The sequence below is a fragment of the Cyprinus carpio genome, chromosome A22 (assembly GCF_018340385.1).
Source record: "Cyprinus carpio isolate SPL01 chromosome A22, ASM1834038v1, whole genome shotgun sequence".
Taxonomy (NCBI): domain Eukaryota; kingdom Metazoa; phylum Chordata; class Actinopteri; order Cypriniformes; family Cyprinidae; genus Cyprinus; species Cyprinus carpio.
The window spans coordinates 20,793,769-20,810,660 of NC_056593.1; positions in this window are offsets into that span (position 1 = coordinate 20,793,769).

Genomic DNA, 16,892 nt, shown 5'->3' on the forward strand with positions numbered 1-16,892 from the left:
ATGTTAAAGAAAATTTTGGAACGCTGTCATGAGAAGGAAACAAAAATTCAGAGGAAGTGTATTGAAATTGGTTTAAGAGAAATGAATAGATGTGCTGAACATCTCATCAATGTCGGGCAGATCCCTAGTAAATCTCTTTAATATTAAAGCTAAGCCTTTCTGTCACCACCACAAAGAGAACCTGTTAGTACCGATACTCAAAGCCATCCCATTGTAAAACTCACTCACCAGGCGTTTTGTTCATTTCTCGCAATCATATTTTCAGAATTCCTGAATTTCCGGGGGCGTTTTCAAATGAGATCTTGAACCACGGTGGTAATTCACGTTAGTGCTATGCGGTAGGCCGGATACATTGTACTTCCTGAAGCTGTCGGTTTGTCTTCCACATTATTTAGCCTTCAACTCTTTTTCTTGAGCGTAGGCTTGATGAAAGACCCCACCACAGACTCCATGTGTCTGTGCCCGTTTCATCAGAGCCTGCCAGTCTGATTAACACTAAGGCTGATCTTACGGGCAAATGTTTACAGCCTGGCAGAGACAGATGACCAACCCATGATTATTTGCCTTGAGATTTTAAATGGTTCTTGCCTTATGTTCTGGGCTGCTCTGATTAGTTTTCCCCACGTCAAACAAGAAAGACCTAAAATATGCTAAATAGTAGCATGTTTGATGGGTTAAGAAGCCAATAGAGGATGGTTTTACCAAAAATCTGTATCTAGACTAGTTTCAGTGCTTATATACTGCACTATGGGAAACGGTGTGGTTTTGTTTCATTCCTAATTTCACAAACCCTCTCAATTACAAGAGCTCCATGTAATATAACATGCTGATGACAGACATCATAATTTTTCTTATATGACAGATCCTGATGTATATGAACCCTGTTTATTAAAGTTCCTACCTGCTACTAACTGACAAAGGTGTCCGGGAACTAAACGGAGCTGCTTTTGTCACATTCAACGTGTCTGATGGTATATTCTCTCATAACTGGATTTGAGTGTGTGTATGTGTATGTATGACTGTATTTGGGTAAGGTGCTATTGTCATTGTGTTTTTAATGGAAGCAGTTTTGGAACATAACTTGCATGATTTTGGTTCAATAACTCTGTGCCAATGGCCGCGCTCCATCTCGGACTCTTTTTCTCTTTCCTCCACTCCTCTCTTGCTCCTCTGTGATAGTTTTCCTGAGTTTCGAAGTTACTCTTTTATATTAAAAATCAAGCAAAAAAATGTTTTTTCTTTCCAAGCAGTTAAAAGTCTTCTCATCACATCACAAATCACTGACATGCAAAAGCAAAATGTCTGCTGTGTGCTGTACTTATATTGAGAGAAGCAAGACACATTTCAAGACTTTTTGTTTCTTGTTCTTTTTGTTTTGTTTTGGAAAGCATTGAGATGTATTTTAATGGCGAAGACAAAAAAACAGCGATTAAATAATGCATTCTTGTAGAAATATTTTTAAAAAAACCTTTTGCAATTAAATTATTTAAGAAATACCTGTGTTTGCTGTGTGATTTCTTGTGTGGTTTTTTTTTACAGCCGCTGTTGAAAGCTATTGTGTATCGACATGTTCAGTTTCAGTCTTCAATCGTTGTCATTTCTCTAGCTGGTATTTTTCAGGCATGTGGGGGCCACAAATTCTTCCTTAATTGAAAAGCTAGAGGATTTTTAAGATTGTCCTCCTCTATAAAACATTCTGGCCTGTATTTGAGAGGGGAAAGCTTTGATCTTTACAGGTCAGGCCACCTGCCTTGCAGATACGGACTGTGAGAATGTTTGTGGAGTTCATGTGTTGCTCAGACTGTTCTGGACTTGATGGGGAAACTTTATGGTCTAAGATACTGGCCTTGATGTTTTAATACTGTTTTATTAGTTTGTATTGTTTACGTTTATATTATGCAATATGTTTCATGGTCTTTATAAGGATTCCACCAGTAACTATAGGGGGCTATATTATTTATTTATTTATTTATTTTATTTTTAATGGGTCCAGGTACATTGTCACACTCAGTGACAAATAATAAGTTTTTAATATTGGTTTCATATGGTTTAAAAAAAAAAAAGTGGTTTTGTTTTGTTGTATATTTTGTGTGTGTATGTGTGTTATTTGCTTTCTGTCTTTGTTTTGTATTATTTGTTTTGTTTGTTTGTTTTGTGTTTTTTGTTTTGTTTTGTTTTCTGTTTTGTTTATATTTCTGCATGTTGATTGGTGATGTTGTTTCTTTTCATTTTGTTTTCTTTTGTATTTTATTTATGCATGTTGTTTTTGTTGTTTATTTAGTTTCGTGTTTTCATATTTCTGCAAGTTGTTTTTGTGTTTTTTTTTTTTAGCATGTTGCTGTTGTGTTTTGTGTTGTTTTTTTTCTTGTTTTTGTTTACATTTCTGTCTGCTTTTATTTTCTTTTATTTTCTTTTAGTTTTTGTTTATATTTCTGCATGTTTTTTTTTTTATTACATTTTGTTTTGTGTTTTGATTATATTTCTGCATGCTGGTTGCACCACACAAAAATGACTGTAAAACATTAATAAGCATACCAAATAATACCAAAATGAATGTATTTTGTTTTATTTTTGAAATGATTAATAGATTTAGACTGAAAAGAGAAGTGCCATTTCACTGACAAATGATTTTTTGGGGGGAAAAAAAAATTCCAAGAAAATGAGGAAAATATACACACCATGTTTTTGTTTTTACAGACTGTACAGCATATTTCTCTCCTTCTCGTGTTGTCAAGGATCTAGTGTGCTGTTGCACACTTACTTGAGGACTGTGGAGATACGCTCAGAGGTCCTTAAAAGGAGGATTACTTGTTTGTTGCCTGCACAGAATGGAGAGAGGGAGAGAGAGGATAAAAAGGAAAAGTTACCACACCATGCCCCGTCTGCAACCGTTCCTTGGGCCGTACCAGATAATAGATTCAGTTAAGCAAGCCCTGACAGATATTATGGGGCAGGAATGTGATTACACAGTGCTTGTATTGTGTGCTATCTCTTGATTTGCAATGGCAACCATTCGCTGTCAGTCTCTGCGGTGAGAGCCGTGACCATTACAGTGGCTGGCGCGCACATAAGAGCTGTTGTCAGAATGGAAAGTGAAACAGAGGTGCTTCCAGATGGGGCAACCACACATCCTATATGGCAAAATGTTTTGACAACAGCAGACGTGAAAACTTCTTTCGACAAAGAGATGGCATTTGCACAGATTTATGTGCTAACAGAGCAGTATTGCTTTGCATTTGCATTGTTTTCAATTTTGCAAGCATCAATGTTATAATCATAAGCATTCACACATGCAATTTCACTTTTGGGTTGAACTTCCCCTTTAAGAAATGGTATTACTAAAAATGGTCTTAAATTAAGGGGTTAATTACAACTGGGGTCTAAAAGTTAATATTTTAATAATTTAACATCACATTCACATACGTATGGTTCTATGTAATATAATAATAGTATGTCATATGATTATTTGTATATTTAATTAATACTGAGAAGTATGATTAAAATACTTTTATAAGCAACTATGCTTCTGTCTGCTGTTTTTTATGCTAATTAGAGAACTGGTTTGTAAACTTAGCAGCATGCTAACATCAAACTCTTGTGTACATTACGATATTTTTGCATGAGAACTTACAAAAATGCCTATAAGATGTATTAAAATGCTTTTTCAAATACATCGTGAATTATTACATCAACCTATAATGCATTATACATGCAGGCTTCACAGATTACTGACTATTTTAATAGACTGAGCTTTACCCTGCATCCTTTGATGAATATTGTGCACCATGTTTTTTGGTTAAAGAAATGATCAGTACAGCCTCATAACATACAGAAAGTACAGAGATAGAGCGCAGCCTTCCACCTCCCTCCCGGCAAAGCCTTTTTATGTGTTCTTTTCTCTTATTCCCCATTAGATTCGCCTGATTCTCCACCCACTCCTCTCCCCCTCACCCCTGTTTTCATCCTCACCCATCTCCTCTGCAATAATCCCTTTTTTCTTTCTCCTCCTCGCTCGGTGCAGAGGTTTGGCTAATTGGTCACGTCTGTGCCGTGACACAGGGACCTGACATAATTGTTGGACAAATAGTGTGCCGTTTAGCATCAGGCCTGTCTCAGCTAAGCAACAGACAGCAACTGACTGGAAACGCTAATTACAGGCCCAGCGCCACAACATTTAATTGGAAGAGGGTTCCCACAAGAATGGGGGTGTTTGTGTGCAGTTCAGAGGAGCTGACAGCAGACTGTGTTCACAGCTGAGGCCGATGCCAAGACCGGGCAGAAAATACATGCTGTTCCATAAGGGAAATTAATACACAATTATGATATATTATGTGTCAGTAAAGATTTTAATGGTTTTTCCAGTGATCATCTGTCGAACGGCCAGAAATTACAGGTCTTATTATGTTGTGTTTTGTTTTGTTGTGTTTTATTTCTTATGTTTTTTTGTTGTGTTGTGTTTTGTGTGTCTGTCTGTGTGTGTGTGTGTGTGTGTGTGTGTGTGTGTGTTTGTGTTTTATTTATTTTTTGCTTTATGTTTTTTTTTTTTTTTTTTTTGTTAGCTTTGTGTTGTTTTACTTTCTTTGTGTTTTGTTGTTTTTTTATTGTTTTGTTTAGTTTTTTTCGCGTTTTGTTTTGTGGTTTTTTGCTTTATTTTGTTGTTGTTTTTTAACGTTTTGTTTTACTTGTGTTTAGTTTGTTTTGTTTAACATATTTTGTTTTGCTTTACATTTGTGTTGTTTTGTTTTATTTGTTGTGTTATGCTTTGTTTATTTTGTTGGTTTTGTTTGTCTTATTTTTGTGCTGTGTCTGTTTTGTTTTGTTGTGTTTAGTTTTGTTTTACTTTTCTGTTTTGTTTTGTGTTTTTTGTTTTATTTGTTGTGCTGTGTTTGGTTTATTTTTATTTTTTGTTTGTTTTAGTTGTTTTTTTTATGTTGTAGCTGTTTTGTTGTTTCGTGTTTTATTTTTTTTTTACTGATCTAGAGGGGATTATTATGATAGAGCATTTCCCAAGAACCAGCATCAAACTTGCACTTGCAAGAAAAAGGAAAAAAATATAAGCAATTTCTTTGTCTTTACATAACAAGGCCTGTGTCAGCAGACTGTGTTCACAGATGCCAAGACCAAGGAGGAAATAAACGCTGTTCCATAAGGGAAATTAGTACACAAGTATGATATATCTGTGTCATTAAAGGTTTTAATTGTTTTCCCAGTGATCATCTGTGTCATGTGGTCATGTCATTGAGTGTACAAATTCGAAAAACAGGGCTTTAGCTAAGCAGGGATCACTAGAAGTGAGGCTTTTCTCCATTTTGACTGCACCATACTTTCTCAACCACTTCAAGACGGATTATTCCATTCCAACCTCCAACCTCCCAAAGAAATGCTGTTCGCCTTTACTGATCCATCCAAAATGGCAGCCTCCAATGACAGTGGTCCAACAAGCAGGCCTTTGTTGAGATATTTGAGCGCAGCTGCGCACGCCAGACTGGATTAGCTCAGCATGCACTGTCTCTGTCATAACTCAAACAATATATTAATTATCATCTACCATAAAGTCTCAAATTTGTCAAGCAGCCTATGTTGTGGTATACTAAAAGTATGAGTACACAAGATACCATACGTCAGAAGACTTTGGGTGAATTTGTTGTTAAGATTGTTATTACACAAATTTAGCTTCCCCAGTCTTTAAAGGTTTTAGCTTTAAGTAACGTTTAAAAAAAGTACCTACTAGGATCTCCACAAACCACTAACAACATATAACCATAACTATACTTATAAAAAAATACAATTTAGTTAAGTTAATTTTAGTAAACTTAAGTAAAGTTCAATTATATTTTATGTATTGAGAATACTAAATCAATTTACTAGTAGTGTACTTCTAAGTGTACCATAAAAAAAAAAAAACTTACCAATTACTTACCTACATATTATATATATATTTCATAAGTACACTTAATGTAGTAATTGTTAGTATACTGTTAGTTTAAAACACTAAAGTAAAAAAAACAAAACTTTAAAAATTGTAAATAAAACATTATTACAGTATATTTTACAAATATTTCATCTTTATACTTCAGGATTTCATGTTAAATTCAGTGTGTGCTGTTTCTTTGTAATTATTTGTGAAATTTGCTAGAAATTTCTAAGTGAAAATTGTTGCAAAGTAAAGTTTTAGTGTAGCTAGTGTAGCATTTTAGTTTACGGAAGCACCAAACGTGTACTTACAAGTTTTCTTTACGTGAACTTAACAGCAAATTTATAGTTTATTTGTATAGTGCTTTTCACAATACAAATTGTTGCAAAGCAGCTTTACAGAAAATTAAGTTTCTACAATATATTTAGAAGTAGCTTATGTTTATATTATTATTGTATGTAAAAACATGTTGGAGTATTACCTAAAATAATTCAATATGTGTGCAAAAACGTATTTAATAGGCGACTCTATCAAAAGAGTAAACTAAGTATACTATAAAGCAAGTACATTTAGATTACTAAATTATACTTTCTCAATCAAAAGATTAAGCAGGCCAAATATACAAGTGTATCTTTGATAAATACTTCAAAAGTAGACTGAAAGTATATTATCTTATTGTCAGTTTAAAATAAGAAATCCTAATAAAACATCTGAATAAGTTATTTTTGTTAGAGTATAAGAGCGGAACACTGCATACATATCAGATTATACTGATTATATTAGGTTTATTCATGTATTATCACTATTATTATTGCAAAAACATTAAAACAAACTATAACACTATTCATTAAAACTTTAAGTTTTGATATTAAGAAAATGTGTGCAAAATATGCCATAAAAATAAATAATAAATAAATAAATAAATAAATAAATAAATAAATAAATAAATAATAAATAAACTTTTTACCATGTACAATATACTGTCCTGTTATTAAAGATCGTTGCCTAGTTAGTGAGTCAGTGTACTTTTTAATGTCACTTTAACACATGGTTCTTAAACCTCTGGAGTCAGCTAACGCGGATACGTGTTTTGGGGCAAATTCTCATGATAAGACTGAAAAGAACTTAAATTACACTTTCAGTTTTGATCGTACTGATAAAAGCAATACATCAAACGAATCTGTAAAGGGTCTACTTTTATTTGTATAAACACAATATGCTGTGGTGTGATCAAGCTGAAGTACTTGAACATTCAGTTCTTTTTATTCAATTCAGTTCAATTCAAGTTTATTTGTATAGCGCATTACGCGATACAGATAGTAGCAAAGCAACTTCACAGAAAATTAAGTTCTACAATATTTAGTAATAGCTTATTAGCGGTGACTGTCAGTTAATTTCCAAAATTTGGTAGTTCTATATGTTGTTTCAGGTTTGGCATCATCTGATGTCCTCTGAGGGGTTGGCATGATCTCTTCTCCGGTGTTCTGGAACCAGACTGAAGCTTGAGTAAATCCTAGTTAGGCTAAAACTGAGAAAAAATAGCAACATTTATTATTTTTAACCCAAGCTAAAGAATAATAATGTGCATTTGATCAGATATAACTGCACTACAAGATTATGAGATGCATTATTTGAATGCTTGGCCAAAGACATGTGTATTTTAATCTAGATTTTAAAACAGAGAGAGTGTGCCTGAGCCCCGAACATTATCAGGAAGGCTATTCCAGAGTTTGGGAGCCAAATGCAAAAAAACCTCTACCTCCTTTAGTGGACTTTGCTATCCTAGGTACTATCAAAAGTCCAGCGTTTTTGTGACCTTAGGGAGCGTGATGGGTTGTAGCGTGGTAGGAGACTAGTTAGGTATGCAGGAGCTAAACCCATTAAGGGCCTTATAAGTAAATAATATTGTAAACTGATACAGAACTTAATAGGTAGCCAGTGCAGAGACTATAGTATGGGGTAATATGATCATATTTTCTTGACCTGGTAAGGACTTTGCATTTTGGACTACAGTACCTGTAGCTTGTTTACTGAAGATGCAGGACAACCAGCTAGCAGTGCATTACAATAGTCCAATGTATCTGGGCGTCCTTAAGGCGGTGCAACCTCCTTAAACGGACCAAGGTTGGGACCATGTACTGTAGCTTGGCAATGTTTCTAAGTTGGAAGAATGCTGTTTTTGTAACATGGGAAATATGATTTTCAAAAGACAAGTTACTGTCTAATATAACACCCAGATTTTTTGACTGTAGAGGAAGTAACAGTACATCCGTCAAGTTGCAAATCGTAATCCAAGAGATTCTGTGTACTGATTTTTGTCCAGTAATATCTCTGTCTTATTCAAATTTAATAGCAGAAAATTATTGGTCCATCCAATCTTTTACATTTTTAACACACTCTGTTAGCTTAGATAATTTAGAAATTTCATCTGGTCTTGTTGAGATATATAGTTGAGTATCATCAGCATAAATAGTGGAAATCATTCACATATTTTATAATAATATTACCAAGGGGCAACATGTATATTGAAAATAGCAGAGGACCAAGGACGGATCCTTGTGGCACTCCATATTTTACTGGTGATAAAGAGATGACTCCCTTATTTAAATAAATAAAGTGGTAGCGATCGGACAGGTAGGATCTAAACCATCTTAAAAGCCTTTGAATACCATATAGTTTTTGTAATCGATCTATGAGTATATCATGATCTACAATGTTGAATGCAGCACTAAGATCAAAATAACTAGCAATAAGATGCAGCCTTGGTTTGACGCAAGAAGCAAGTCATTTGTAATTTAAGAAGTTTTTTTCTTCTGCTACAGTTAACAATTCTTTCAGTAATTTAGTGGGTACAGGATCTAACAGGCATCTTGTTGGTTTAGATGCAGTGATAAGTTTATTTAGCTCTTCCTGTCCTATTATTGTAAAGCACTGAAGTTTATCTTTGGGTGTGATGAATGAAGCTGAAGTATTAGACGCTATAGAATCTACATTTGTTATTGTATTTCTGATGTTATCTATTTCATCAGTGAAGAAATTCATAAAGTCATTACTATTTAACTGTGAGGGAATATTTAAATCAGGTGGTGTCTGGTTATTTGTTAAATCTAGCCACTGTGCTAATAATAAAACCTTGTATTGTAATAAATAAAACCTTGGATTGTTTTGGTTATTTTCTATGAGTTTGGGGATATGATTAAATGTAAATGTAAATGCTTGGCCCTGGCAGTTTTTAGAGCCTGTCTATAGCTGGACATACTGTTTTTCCAGGCAATTCTAAAACTTTCCAGTTAGTTTTTCTCCATTTTCGCGCTCAAGACTACGAGTTTTCTTTCTTAAAAGAGAGTGGGTATTACTGTTGTACCATGGCACTGTATGTTTTTCTCTAACCTTTTTCAATTTGATGGGGGCAACAGCTTCTAATGTATTAGAGAAGATAGTGCCCATGTTGCTAGTTATTTATCTAGCTCATGTGTATTTATGGGTACACAGAGCAGATGAGATAAATCAGGCAGGTCATTTCTAAATCTGTCTTTGGGTGGCTGGAACAATTAATATAATAGTTAATAGTTAATATAAGTAATACACAGCATGCACGATACAAGGAGATGGGCAGAAACATCATCACTTTTGAGGTACGATATCTATATCAGTAAGATTGATTCCATGCGATATAATTAAATCTAGCGTATGATTAAAATGATGAGTGGGCCTGGTCACGTTTTGCTTGACTCCAAAACAGTTTATTAGGTCAGTAAAAACAAGTCCTAATGCATCATTTGTATTATCAAAGTAAAGGTTAAAATATCTGACTATTAGCGCTTTATCAACGGAAACCAACAGGTCTGAGAGGAAATCTGCAAATTCTTTTAGGAATTCTGTATATGGCCCTGGTGGTCTATACACAGTAGCCAGAGCAAGAGATACAATAGATTTCTTTTGCATATCTGACAGTGTAACATTAAGCAGAAGTATTTCAAATGATTTAAAACCTGTATCCTGTTTTCTGGGTAACATTGAGAATATCACTATTGATTAATACCCATCATTACAGAGCCAGGTAGACTGTGTGTGTGTGTGTGTGTGTGTGTGTGTGGTGGAGTAAACTCATTTAGACCAATATAATCATTTGGTTTTAGCCAGGTTTCAGTCAAGCAAGGTACATCAAAACTATTATCTGTGATCATTTCATTTACAATAACTGCTTTGGGTGTGAGTGATCTTACGTTCAGAAGCCCAAACTTTAAAAATAGTTTCTGTTCATTTATTTAACATTTTTTTCTGGTTTAATCATGATCAGATTTTTTTTCTGGATCCTACATTAAATTATATTTTAACCTCACTATTTGGGGAACAGACATAGTCTTAGTCGATTGGACAGCGCAAGTACTTCTTACATTTAAGCTGGTTAGAATAAAAGCCATCATAGCAGTTATTTTAGAATTGGCTTTCTAGTCATATGGAGCGTAGCGTCCTGGAGATGTTCTCCGACTGGAGTTCCACTCCGACCCTGCTGGTGTTCAGGCCATCAGCGCAAATAAGCCTAGGACACTCCCAGAAAAGATTCCAATTATTAACAAAGAGCAGTTTCTGTTCTTTACACCATGACAATAACCATTCATTTAAAGCAAAAAGTCTACTGTACCTTTCGTGTCCTCGTCAATACGTGGGAAGCGGTCCTGACACGATTTCTACATGAGAAATCCATCTAACACTTGATATCTTGAACTTCTAATTGTAATGTTCTTCCCAGCGATATATATATATATATATATATATATATATATATATATATATATATATATATATTTAAAATTATAAATAATTTTGCGAGTGGAAAAGGTTAGGCTGAGAAAGTCTAGTTAGTGTCTGACATCTCATTAACCAAGCGTTGATATTCATCAGTCGTAATCAAATTTACGGCAGCATGCTGTGTTTCCTAGTGACCACAGCAGAGTCCTCTCAGGCGTCTTTGATGCCAGAGACCACCAAACTTGAAGTATATTAAAATACTTTAAAATAGCAAAGGCTAAATATAGAGCTAAAGTAGTCTTTAAAAATATATATTATATATATACAGTATATATGTTTTACATAAGCTACAAATGTATAATATGCTAACTTTTAAAAAAATAAATATACTAAGGACTCCTACCTCCTGTTTTCCTATTATTATTATTATTATTATTATTATTATTATTATTATATATTATATTATTATTATTATTATTATTAACAACAACAACAACAAAACATCAATAATAATATGGCGGTTTTTTTTTTTTTTTGTTTGTTTTTTTTTTTGCTGTGTAGTTTTGTACTTTGCACTTGTTCTGAAGAGCATATATTTTTTTCCATGTAAAGTTGATACTATTTTGCTAAAGACTGAGTAATACTTTTTTATTTAATTTGGTTTTGTTTTATTTCCCCTGTGATTATTTTGTTGTTGTTGTTGTTGTTATTGTGATAAATATTTGTTTTAACAGTATAGTTTTAGTATAACCATTCATCTTACATGTTGTTTATGTATTTTATAAATATATAAAATGTAAATTAAAAAGTCACAAATATTTAATCGAATGTGTAATTATTGTATCATATCATATCACATCATACTGTATATCATATCATATCATATCATATCATATCTCATAATTATTATATTTTTTTTTTTTCCTCAAGCGAGTGTGACTGTTGAATTTCAAGTGTTTTCATTAAGTACAGTGGGGGAACAATATTAATGAATAATAAATAAGTCTAAATTAAATAAAATAATATAAATAACATTTTATCAGAGCTTTTTCTATTTTTATTTATAAACAAAGCCGGTTATTTCAACCCTATACTTGTATATGTATGACATTAACCTCCTTTTAATTTAAGACGTAAAACCATAATTAAACCCAAAGCATTTATATATATATATATATATATATATATATATATATATATATATATATATATATACACTTTAATATACACATTATTGCATCTTTCAATATTACACCAACAAGAAAAAAAATAGTAAAGAAATTAAATATATTATCCTGAAAAAAAAAAAAAAAAAAAAGTTTGGAACAGTAGAAATCAAAGGTAATTGCTTTGAAAGTGTAAAATATGAATGGAAGCCATTGTTTTATTTGGTAAAATTATATTATTAGCTACAAACTAATCATCAAGTTGTAATATTTTATAACCATGTACTAAATATAATTACTACTAAGTGCTAAATAGACCTGCTGTGACCAGGTGGCCCGACTAGTACAACCTTCTCCTTCCGTCTGCATGAGAAACAGGTGATTTTTTGTTTTTCTAATGCTAGTTGACAGGCAGACAAAGGCACTGACAGTGGGGTGTTTAGAGTTGTGTGGTAACATTTCTGCAGCTGTGTGAATTAGAGCAGGAGGTGTTTTTAGGTTCAACACAGTGTTGCCTCATTACGCTTCACACTTTATCTGACTCTGCTGTCGCTGACCTGTAAACACCAAGAGCTGTCAGGACAACAAAGAGCGGGACAGGAAGACAACACCGAAAATGACTCGACCTTCGCAGGAAACTGACACGCTCACTGCTAGACAGTTAGCAATAGGACACTGAATGTTGGTGAATGTACGAGTGGATCATGCGAATGACATTAACATTTTGTGATAGGTCAGACGGAGCTGCGCTTCGGTGATGTGACGTAAGGGGCGGAGTCTGTCTCAGCACATATGATTGGTTCATGCTGGACGAAATATGACTCCGCCCGTGGCTAGACTGTGACATAATTGCAAGTGGGGTCATAGAAAGTACAATGCAAGAATGTTGCATTATGGGAAAACATTGCCTGGGTGGTTGGGGGGTAGGAGGGGTACGTTTGAGGGAAAAAATGCTTTTGTTTATTAAAATAAATAAATAAATTAATAAATAAATAAATATATAAATAAAAAAAAGTATGAATTACAGAGATGTGTATTTATACTAAGGTTTCATAATTGTCAAGCCTTATTTTTAAGATATGAGGACTATTATATATATATATATATATATATATATATATATATATATATATATATATATATATATATATATATATATATATATATTCACACTGTTCTTTCCACAACCTTAAATGCATCTTACACATTCCTATCCACTGAACACTTGAAATATGTTCAATATCATGTTAATTTCTCAAAATTAGTATAGAGAATTGTGGCATTTGAATGGAATTGACTATTAAAACTTTGGTATCATGACACACAAACACACACACACACACACACACACACACACACACACCTCCAGCACTGAATTTCTCCTGTACACTCAGGTAATGAGGTTCCTCTGCACGAATGGATTGATTTGACGGTGCAGGCCGATGCCGATTATGTTAATACTTCTTTGTGCCATGGTAAATGGAGCCATTTTAAGAGCTTTATTTTTTTTCTTTGTGCCCCAACTACTTTGTTCACCTCTATCTGTCTGTCTCTCACCCTATGGGTGTCTCTCTCTCCACGGAATGTCTGTTTGATCTACTGTGACGATAACTGCTTAATCCACAAGGCCACCAGCATGGACCGGGAGGTCACGGATGGGTCAAATTTTCCAGAAATAGTTTAATTGGTGTGAAACGCTAATGCGGCATCTGTCTGTGTGTATTTGGCGCTGATATCCTGCAGTCATGTCTCTCTCATCCTACAGCAATCAAACGCATGACTGAGGGAATCAAACATTGCGATCGCCTGAGCTTGCGTTTTCCCTTCTGCTGCTTTCTGTTCTCTCTGCTGCTCTCTCTAATGGGGTTGCATTGGATGTGTTGAGCTCTGGAGAGTGACGCAATGGGCATCTGCTTTTATCGCATGTAAATTAATCAATATTTCCCTCATGACAAAACTGTGCCTGTAAACAATCACTTCTCAGCAGTTTTTATAATCTGAACACTCATGGCTGACAACACACTCTAGTATATAATCAAGTTCATAAAGCCAAACTTGGAACAATTGTTCATTCGGTTCTGTCATTTCAGTCTAATCCAACCATTCATCCATCCAACCGAATATTTGCCCATCCATCCATTCGAATATTTGCCCATCCAACCAACCATCCATCCATCCATCCATCTGAATATTTGCCCATCCATCCATATATTTGCCCATCCACCCAACAAACCATCCATCCATCCGAATATTTGCACATCCAACCATCCGACCAACCAACCATCCATCCATCCATCCATCCATCCAAATATTTGCCCATCCACCCAACCAACCATCCATCCGACCCATCCGCCCAATCCAACCCACCATCCATCCATCCAACCAACCATCCATCCATCCATTCAAATATTTGCCTATCCAACCAACCATCCATCCTAATATTTGCACATCCAAACAACCAACCATCCATCTGAATGTTTGCCCATCCAAACAAGCAACCAACCATCCCAACTGAATATTTGCCCATCCATCCATCCATCCATCCATCCATCCAACTGAATATTTGCCCATCCATCCATCCATCCATCCAAATATTTGCTCATCCATCCATCCATCCATCCATCCATCCGAATATTTGCTCATCCAACCAACCAACCATCCATCCATTCGAATATTTACCCATCCATCCATCCGAATATTTGTCCATCCAACCAACCATGGTCTGTTGCAGAAGATGTGATGTATAGAGGATGAATATTCCAGAGTATTTGTTATAAATTGTGAAAAAAATAAAAAATAAAAATAAAGAATAAATTACGCAACACAATAACATATGAATAATAAACAAATGCTGATAATTTAAATGTATTCTGTGGGCAGCAAGCACACCAAAATCCCATCAGTGTGCTGCAGAGCTATTGTGGTGATGAATAGTTTTCAGTCAAGACTAAAATGGGTTTGGCCATGTAATTGTTCTGAAGGAACCCCAGGCAGTTGTCAAAAAGATTGGAAACTAAGAACTTAATTTGCATGAATAAATAAATACATAAACAAAATAAACAAAAAATCATCACACCTAGATAAAAAAACATTTTATGTGCTGGGCCCCTCTATAATTAATCTGCATCCACTTAAAGGCAGCAGGTGGAGGTTGTGAAACGGTGTGTGTGCTGGGCTGCTCGCTCAGAGGCCAGAACTTTAGTCTGCATACACTGAAGCAAAACTAAAATATTCATAACCTGGGAGACTAACCCTCAGAGCTAACCAGATTTAATTATCAAACACCTTGACCACTGTAAACAGATTTAAAAAGAACCAAATAAAAACACACAGTTTGGCCAGAACAGAATTCCAGAAGACTTGAATTTAACTTGTTCAAAACCAGTATCTACTGATTGGATGAAATGTTTAAATAAATAAATAAATAAATACTTACTTACTTACTTACTTACTTACTTACTTATTCCTTTCTACAGTGAAATTAAAAATAGATATTAGCCAGTGCTTTCAAATGAATAATATGAAGTATAAATTTCAAGCTGTGCAGATCCTTCTAAACGATGTTAAAAGTGACTAGATAATTGATATAAGTACTATAAATATAAGTACTATAAATGACTAAATAAACAAACAAACAAATAAATGTTCATCAAACCTTTGATTTCTTAGGTCACAAAGAATGCTTAAACAAGACTTTGGAGGGATTGCTCAACTTGAACAATTTCTCAGACTCAGCAATGGAGTCACCTACAACAATAAGTTACAACAACAAATACTAAACAATAATTACTACTATAATTACTGTAAATGACTTTTAATTAATTAATGTTTAAATAATAATTTTTCAATTAATTAATTAAAATGAGAAATGCTGCAAGTCTGTCAAACTTCGTGCAGTTCCTGGTCGTGTGTAGCACCTACAGCTCTGCAGATCCTTCTGAACAAATGTAATAATAATAATAATAATAATAATAATAATAATAATTCAAAATAACTGAATGAATGAATGTTCATCCACACTTGGAAGGGTGTGCTTAACCAGGTTTATTTCTGGCATAGTCTGAGAATTTAAATCAGAGTCCTTTCGTTAATAGAATCTGCACATTCTGCAGTGGAAAGGTCACTAATAGTTCATATTTTCTCCAAAAATATTTTAACTGGTCCAAAATTGATGTAATGAACACGTTTTGGCCAGAAACCATTGGCTTGATTTGCAGTGTTGAGCCACAGAGAGCTCACTGACTTCCGCCGCCACAAACACGGTTCCGTCTGAAAGCAGCAGGCGGACAGGACAGGTCACAGCCCAACAGAGGAGGTGTCGGTGGGTCACCCTCCAGAGGACGACACTTTAACCTCCACTGAGGAGAGGCCGTCTGAATGGTGCTATCACACGGTGGGACGTCATGTTCTCCCTCTTGCCAACAGCCGAGTCCCGCTGTGGCCCAACACAACCTCTGCCTTCTCTGCTGACACGCACTAACACCCTGCTTAACACTGCTCCCAATACCTCCCCACACAACACATCCTCTCATCCTACAGCAAATCAAACAAACACAAACAAAAAAAACACAATATCAAAACTCAATAAACCGCAATTCAACAAAAATATCTCTAAGGTTTGCTCTTATAATACTTACTTTTATTACTGAATTGTATTGGAAATGGACTGTTTAAACGACTTGGGCATGATTCATCTTTGCACATTATAAAAGAAAATAAATCTTTTGTTTCTTTTGACTTCCATGTTCTGACGTCATATAGATAAACACACTGGATTATGCTTGTTCCATGTTTACACGCTAACACCGCCTTTTGAGTGTTCATAAACTTTCTTGACCAGTCATTATGGGATATATTATTGTAGATATTATTTTATAGATGTTATTTTATTTTATGTATACTGTACTGTATATAAAAATATCTATCCTTGATACACAGTCAGTGTATCAGCTCCTGGCTGTGTGTAGCACATAATGAGTCTCTGAAGTTTATAAACAAACAAACAAACTAACTAACTAACTTCAATATATACTCCCTAACTTTTAAAATGTTATATGAAT